This window comes from Pseudophryne corroboree, chromosome 6 (assembly GCF_028390025.1).
Source record: "Pseudophryne corroboree isolate aPseCor3 chromosome 6, aPseCor3.hap2, whole genome shotgun sequence".
NCBI lineage: Eukaryota > Metazoa > Chordata > Amphibia > Anura > Myobatrachidae > Pseudophryne > Pseudophryne corroboree.
Window position 1 is genome coordinate 571,124,124 of NC_086449.1, and position 7,725 is coordinate 571,131,848.

The following is a 7,725-nucleotide window of genomic DNA, read 5'->3' on the forward strand; positions in this document are numbered from 1 at the left end:
AGCGCCGCTTGTGATCTCCTCGTGGTCCCGAGCGTCCGCTACGCTGATAGCGTATCATTACGTTAATCGGCAGCCTATAGCGTGCTTGCCTTTACGCTCTAAGCTGTGAGCGAACGTGCCGCTCGTGCGTCTCATCCACGGCTAAGCGTTCGTTACGCTACGTGCGTACTCTTACGGTATTCCATACGCCAATTGCGTACTGTGTTCTTTTACCTTTTAGCGTGTTTTATACAAGGTATAGAATAGGCATTGTCAATTGGGGACTCACCCGCTCTTCACATATCTGCACTAGGTAATTTCAGCAGACATTATCGATCAGCAAAAGGCGGGAGGTAATATTCCTCGTAGTGCTGACCAGATAAGCGTCTGCTTCGCTTAGTAAGGAGTGCTGAAGGAATCTAGAACCGAAAGGTAGGAACAGTACGTTATTGTCTTTTAAAACCTGTTTAGTTTCTGTTTTGCGAACGCACGCATAAATACACACACCTGTATTCCTGGGTTAGTAGTATTTGTCCGTATTTCATTCTCCTGATTGCCACACATTAGTGATAACGTGTTGAGACATTTGTTGTTATTAATAGTTAAAAGTAATATTTAAGGGAATAATTGTAAAAGGCACACACACAATCTCGCCTAGAATACAAGGGAGATTTGAGTGGTGGTCAGTGAAGGATTACTGTTAAAGATCATTCACATTGATAAACGTGTAGTGTGTAACTGTGGACGTACTTGGTCTGTGTACACGTGTCCTTACCAGGGCAGGGCGTACGCAGCAAGGGTCGACGCACGGAGCGTGTATTACGCAACGGAGCGTACGGATACGCCCACATGATACAAACCGCACGATAGTATTGTTTAGTAAGCGATAAGGAAATAACGCGAAAATAACACAAATCTATCTCAAATCCAAAAGTTTAAAAGTTAAAAGGAAAAGACTTTCTCTGTTGCAATTCTTCTGGGTTAAGCTAATACCGAATGAAAGGATTTCTGCGCAGAAATAAAAATTAAAGTGTACATGTGGTAAGAGTGTGTGTATATATAAGATTTCTCTTTTATTACGGAAGTGGGAACCATAGGCCAGTAGAAAGAGATACACCAGCGAGAGTGATATCGTGGGGTGGCTTGGGAGGCGTCCCTTGTTAGACACGACACATTTATGAGCAGTAGAGTCTGCTGTACATAACAGACCAGGAGGTCACAGACCAGGAGGTCACAGACCAGGAGGTCACAGAACAGGAGGTTCAGGTACAGCAGACTAGAAGTAGAGAAGCCCAACCGAAGAGGGTTGGTGCTAGACCCATATAGGCCAAAGAAGCTCATTGCTGAAGGAATTCGCAGCCGAAATTTTCGATTCCACTGATCGTTCCACACATAAGATTAGTTGCTTGTGTGCAGATACGATTGTACCGCATGTGATTGTGTGCATTAGCGTGTCTTGAATTCAAAAGAACGCTACTTGCACATTATTAACGTGATTTGTGTAATTTTTTTTATTTTAAGGGAAGTAGTCTGATCACTCAGGGACATTCCAGCGACTGATACTTGCTGGGGAGGGTAAGACACTCCCACACGCCCGAGCAAGTAGACGTACTTAGGTGCCCTAGGTTGGGTACGGAACCTCTGGGAACTTTGGTCGCCGTATTGGCCAGCGTGGGCGGAGTTAAGTGGGCGGACCTCGTTGCAAAACCCCCACCGCAGCTTTACCCCGAGCATCTTGGTTTTTGTAAGGGTTGCCGGAGACCCTGATTGGAAGTCAGAGGTAGTGAAAGCAACGCCTGCAGAGATGGGGGCCAGTTGTTCAGGTAAGGGGCGATCAACCCAGGTTCAGGTTGATTTGGTAAACCGACCAATCGGGTCGGCAAGGTATATCATGTGTGAGAAATATGGTCATCACACAGAAATGTTGTGCAATGAATGGGAAAGGATGACTGTGCATGACGGGGAAAAATTTCCCGGGGTAGGTAGTTTTAACCCAGAAGTGTTACAGAATTTAAGGAGAAGAGTTTGTCTAATTAAGTCTTCAAAAAGGCGTATTAGACATTATGATTATTTAACATTGTGGCAACAGGAAGGTGAAATACAAAGGGGGTTGGCGCAAGCCACTGGATCTAACCCTATCAGGAAACTGATAGCCACTGCTCCCCCACCACCATACATACCTGGAGAGAAATTGGTTGCAGAGAATGGCACTCAGGGTCATGTTAAATGTGTAGAAGTTAAGGATAATGAAACCAAAGTAATTAATGCTAACACTAATCCGTGCAAGTTGTATCCTGTTTTGAACTTTCCCCAGGATTGTGACCAAGAGGATGAGCCCACAACAATATCAGCACTCTCCCTAGCAGCCACCATATCAGAAACAGCAGTAGGCACGACTCAACCCGTAAGATTAGCATCAAAGGCCCCTAGCGGAGGGACAGGTGAGGTCGTATCGACTGGTAAGTACGGCACCATGCACTACGCTGAAACCATTTCACCAAGTATTGTAGAATCTACACAGACAGATGTTATTAGACTTAATCCCGTTAGGGTAATAGCAGTGCCAAATGGGAAGACTGATACTTCAGGGGCAACCCCTATCAGAAACATCGCCATGCACTGTCCCTTTTCCCGAACGGAATTAAGGTCAATGATGTCTGTATTCCCTGATCCTAGAAAAGACTTAGCTGCATGTCAAAAGTATATTAGAGAGCTAGGAAATTCTGTAGAGCCAAATAACAAAGATTGGAGGACAGTTTTGAGGGCATGTTTACCCCCCAGTGTTGATCCGTTAAAGTTTATCGCTGATTGCAAGTTAGATGAGGAAGTACCACTAACAGATGAGTATAATCAGGATAATGTAAAGAGAATCAACTTACAGTTAGGAGTATATTTTCCTGCAGTTGTAAAGTGGAATAAAATCTTTACAATAAAACAAAAAGAAGGTGAATCCACATCAGAGTATTTTCACCGGGCTCTGCAGGATATGGCTAGGTACACTGGTATAGATGACATTAAAACAAATGTACACCACAGGGAAGTAGCTGTTTCAGTATTGATGGACGGTCTAAAAGAGGTTTTAAGGAATAGAATACAAACCACTAGGCCTGATTGGAGAGGTATGTCGGTGGATGCATTGGGAGAGGCTGCTGCTGGGCATGATCGGAATATCATCAGACACAGGGAGTCACAGAGTGATAAGTTAATGGCTGTAAGCATACAGGCCCTCACTACCCGGCCACCTCAGCGTAGAACTGTGACCCCTGTGGGTAAGTCAACAGGTATAAAATGTTATTGTTGCCACAGAGAGGGACACATAGCACGTGATTGTAAAGCAAGACAAATACAAAATTCATATCAATCCCCTAGACACCGACCTGACACAAGACATTGGGATCAAGGACCGAAAAGGCGGAGTTATGAGCCACATGCAGGGGAAACAAAAAGGTATCCCCCAAGAAGAGACTGGCAAATCTCTGATAGTTCCCATCTACCCCCACCACAAGTAATTGCTGCCAGCGCGATTCAGGGAGGTCACCATACCCAATAGGGGTGTGGCCACACCTGTAATCTGCAGCCAGTGAAATTGATTGCAAGTCTTGGAAGTGAACCCGAGATCACAATTGATGTAGCTGGTAAATCATTAAATTTCCTTGTAGATACGGGGGCGGCCAAATCAGTGATAAATTCGACAGTGGGCATGAGAACCACTGGTAAAACCATTCCAGCCATGGGAGTAACGGGAGTAGTACAGCACTACCCTGTTAGCAAACCAGCAGAGATTACAATAGGGCCCTTGCATACCAAGCATTCCTTTTTGCTGGCTGCATCGGCACCGACTAATCTTCTGGGAAGAGATTTATTGTGTAAAATGGGGTGCGTCATTTATTGTACTCCTGAAGGTGTATTCTTAGACATACCTGAGAATCACGCTCAGGAAGTACGAGACATGCTAGACTCCCCATCAAAATTAATGTCACAGACCGTTATGATGAATAGGAGTTCATCCCAGGTAGAAGAAATGACATCCCAAATACCAGAGTCACTTTGGACTAAAGATGGACAAGACACTGGATTAATGGCAAACGTAGCTCCAGTAGTTGTGCAAGTAAAAGATGGTAGGATAGCTCCAAAAATCCCACAATACCCTCTGAAGCCAGAGGTGGAGTTAGGAGTATACCCCGTAATAGAGCGCTTGCTACAACAGGGCATTCTGGTAAGAACATCCAGCACTGCCAATAGTCCCATCTTCCCTGTGAAAAAGAGTGGGGGGAGGGGTTACAGGCTAGTGCAGGATCTAAGGGGGATTAACAAAATAGTTGAGAGTCAGTTCCCCGTGGTGCCAAATCCAGCTGTCATCCTTATGCAAATCCCTCCCACTGCAAAATTTTTCACTGTTATTGACCTTTGCTCCGCCTTCTTCTCGGTACCTCTACACCCTGACAGCCAATATTTGTTTGCATTCACATACAGAGGAGTCCAATACACATGGACTCGATTACCACAAGGTTTCATAGACAGCCCAAGTATATTTTCACAGGCTTTGCATGATTGTTTACAGTCTTTACAACCAGAGAGTGGATCAGTATTGATCCAATATGTGGATGATTTACTACTATGTTCAGATTCACTGGAAGCGTCCCTGAAAGATACGAAACAGCTCCTGTTTCATCTTTCAGACACAGGACACAAGGTTTCCAAAGACAAGTTGCAATTATGCCAGACTAAAGTAAAATATCTGGGACATTGCCTGACACAAGGACTGAGACACCTGACCGCTGATAGAATTCAAGTAATTCGAGACATGACACTGCCACAAACCCAGCAACAGATCAGAACATTTCTAGGAATGTGTGGGTATTGCCGTAACTGGATCCCAGGTTTTTCCATTCTAGCATTACCTTTGCAGGAGATGGTCTCATCAAACAAACCTGATCGGATTTCGCATACAGACGAATCCGAGATGGCATTTGAGAGACTTAAACAGCATTAGGTATGCCAGACTATGGGAAACCCTTTGAGCTGTACGGAACAGAAAGTGCTGGTTGCGCGGCAGGCGTCCTAACCCAAAAGCACGGTGATGCCAGCAGGCCGGTAGCATACTACAGCGCTCAGCTAGATACGGTAGCGCGATCCCTCCCCACATGCTTGCGAAGTGTTGCAGCGATAGCATTGCTAGTTACAAAAAGCGAAGATGTAGTGCTAGGACACAACCTCACAATCCATACACCGCATGCAGTGTCAGCCTTGCTGAATTCTGCCCAAACCAGGCACGTCTCATCAGCGCGGTTTACAAGATGGGAATTGGCATTAATGGCCCCCGTAAACATCACCATAAAGAGATGCAATGCATTAAATCCTGCAACGTATCTCCCAGGTGTGCCTGGACAGGCACAAAGGGTGGAGGATGAGAGTGATGGGGAAGGAGGATTTAATACAGGAGATGACATGCATGATTGTATGGAGTATTTGACCCAAAATTTCACGGCAAGGCCTGACATCAGTGACAACCCACTGGAAGATGTAGATCTTACTTTCTACACTGATGGTAGTTGTCACAGACAGACGGACTCGGGAGACTTGTGTACTGGATACGCAGTCGTAGATGACCAAGGCACCATAGAAGCAGAACCGCTAGGCCCACCTCACTCAGCCCAGGTTGCTGAACTGGTTGCCCTGACCAGAGCATGTGAATTGGCTAAGGGCAAGTCAGCCAATATCTACACCGATTCTAGATACGCCTTCGGGGTAGTCCATGATTTCGGAGCCCTATGGCGCCTCAGAAATTTCATGACGGCAGCTGGTACACCGGTAGCGCATGCAGCTCACATCAAAAGGCTTCTAACAGCGATACAGGAACCCGACAGAGTGGCTGTTATCAAGTGTAAAGCACATACATATAGTCAAGACCCAGTATCACTTGGTAACAGCCGAGCAGACGAAGCTGCTAAATTAGCAGCTGGTACCCCCAGACAGACAGACACCACACAACTGATGGTATTTAATACCGTCAACACACAGAAATTGTGTGAAATGCAAAATTTGTGTTCCACACAGGAAAAGGCAGTTTGGAGAGCAAAGGGATATGGCCAGGAGTCCTCAGGACTCTGGACAGATGGACAGGGTAAACCAGTGGCACCCAGAGCATACCTTCCAAGTTTGGCTGAAGCAGCACATGGGCTGACTCATCTAGGCAAGGAAGGGATGTGCAAGTTGGTAAGAGCATATTGGTGCGCCCCAGGATTTTCTTCCCATGCGGGAAAGAGAGCAATGTCATGCCTCACCTGCTTGAGGAAGAATATCGGAAAGGCAATACCAACAGAACCATCTCATATCCCACCTACAGGCGGCCCTTTTCAGGTAATACAAATTGATTTTATACAATTACCCCCTTGTCGAAATTTGAAGTATGTACTAGTTTGTATAGATGTGTTTTCAAATTGGGTCGAAGCATTTCCTGCGGCCACAAATACCGCAATGTTTACTGCTAAGAAAATTGTACAGGAATTTGTGTGTAGATATGGTATCCATAGAATAATTGAAAGTGATAGGGGTACCCATTTTACAGGTGATGTCTTCCAAGGAATGTGTAAGTTGATGGGAATTGATAGTAAGCTGCACACTCCGTACCGCCCCCAGGCGAGTGCGAAGGTAGAAAGAGTGAACAGCACTATTAAAAATAAATTGAGCAAAGTTATGGCAGAAACAGGATTGACATGGCCAGAAGCTTTGCCCATTGTATTATACAGCATCAGAACCACTCCCAGGTCCCCTCTTAATCTGTCCCCTTTTGAAATTCTGTTTGGTCGACAACCGCATGTCATGATTAACCCTCAGGATGATTTGAAGTGTAACAATGAAGTGACTGTAAAGTATTTGGTTAAGATGAGTAAACAGCTAAGGAATCAGAATGATAATTTGAAGTTAGTGATTCCTGATCTGCCAGATAGTAATTGTCATGACATTGAACCTGGGGATTATGTAATGATACAGAATTTTCTACGCTCAGGTTGCCTTATTGACAGATGGGAAGGACCATACCAAGTCTTATTGATTAGCACGACAGCATTGAAGGTTGCCGAGAGAGAGACTTGGGTTCATTCGTCCCATTGTAAGAAGGTTGCTGATCCAGAGAGGTCCCGTGATAAGGAACAGACGGTAGAGGAAGTTGTATCACTGGAGTGTCTGTTTCAGGAGGACTGAAACGGCACCTGAGCATTGAGAATAATAAGATCGGAGGCAGTTGTCGATTCCCTGTTCCCTTTTATTGTTTTTCTCCACTTCCCATCCCATCTCCCTCAATTGTTTCTTTCCCCCTTCTCATTCTTCTCCATTTCCTCCTATAAGATGGACTTGCCCCAAGAGACTGTGATCCGGATTTTCCTGTTGACCATGATGTTGACCAGAGCAGTCTGTTCCGGCGAGAGTACCATGGAGGTCGAGAGAGGTTCTGGAATGGGTTCTGATGACAGAGATGGAGGCGTAGATTTCCAAGAACAACATAATCACCGAGTAAAGGCGAGTATCAGAAAACGATCTGGTAGCATTGACAATAGAAGAAATTGTGAAGGATTGTTAGCTGAAGAGAACTGTATCTGTAGACTCTGTGACAGTGTAGTTGAGGATGGGTGTATCAAGAAATGCCAATCCAGTTTTAATATCCACATGGACCGGCATCCATTGAGTGACTATCACTCCTTAGTGGGTAAAGTGTTAAATCAGACAGATTGTTGGGTATGCTCTCAA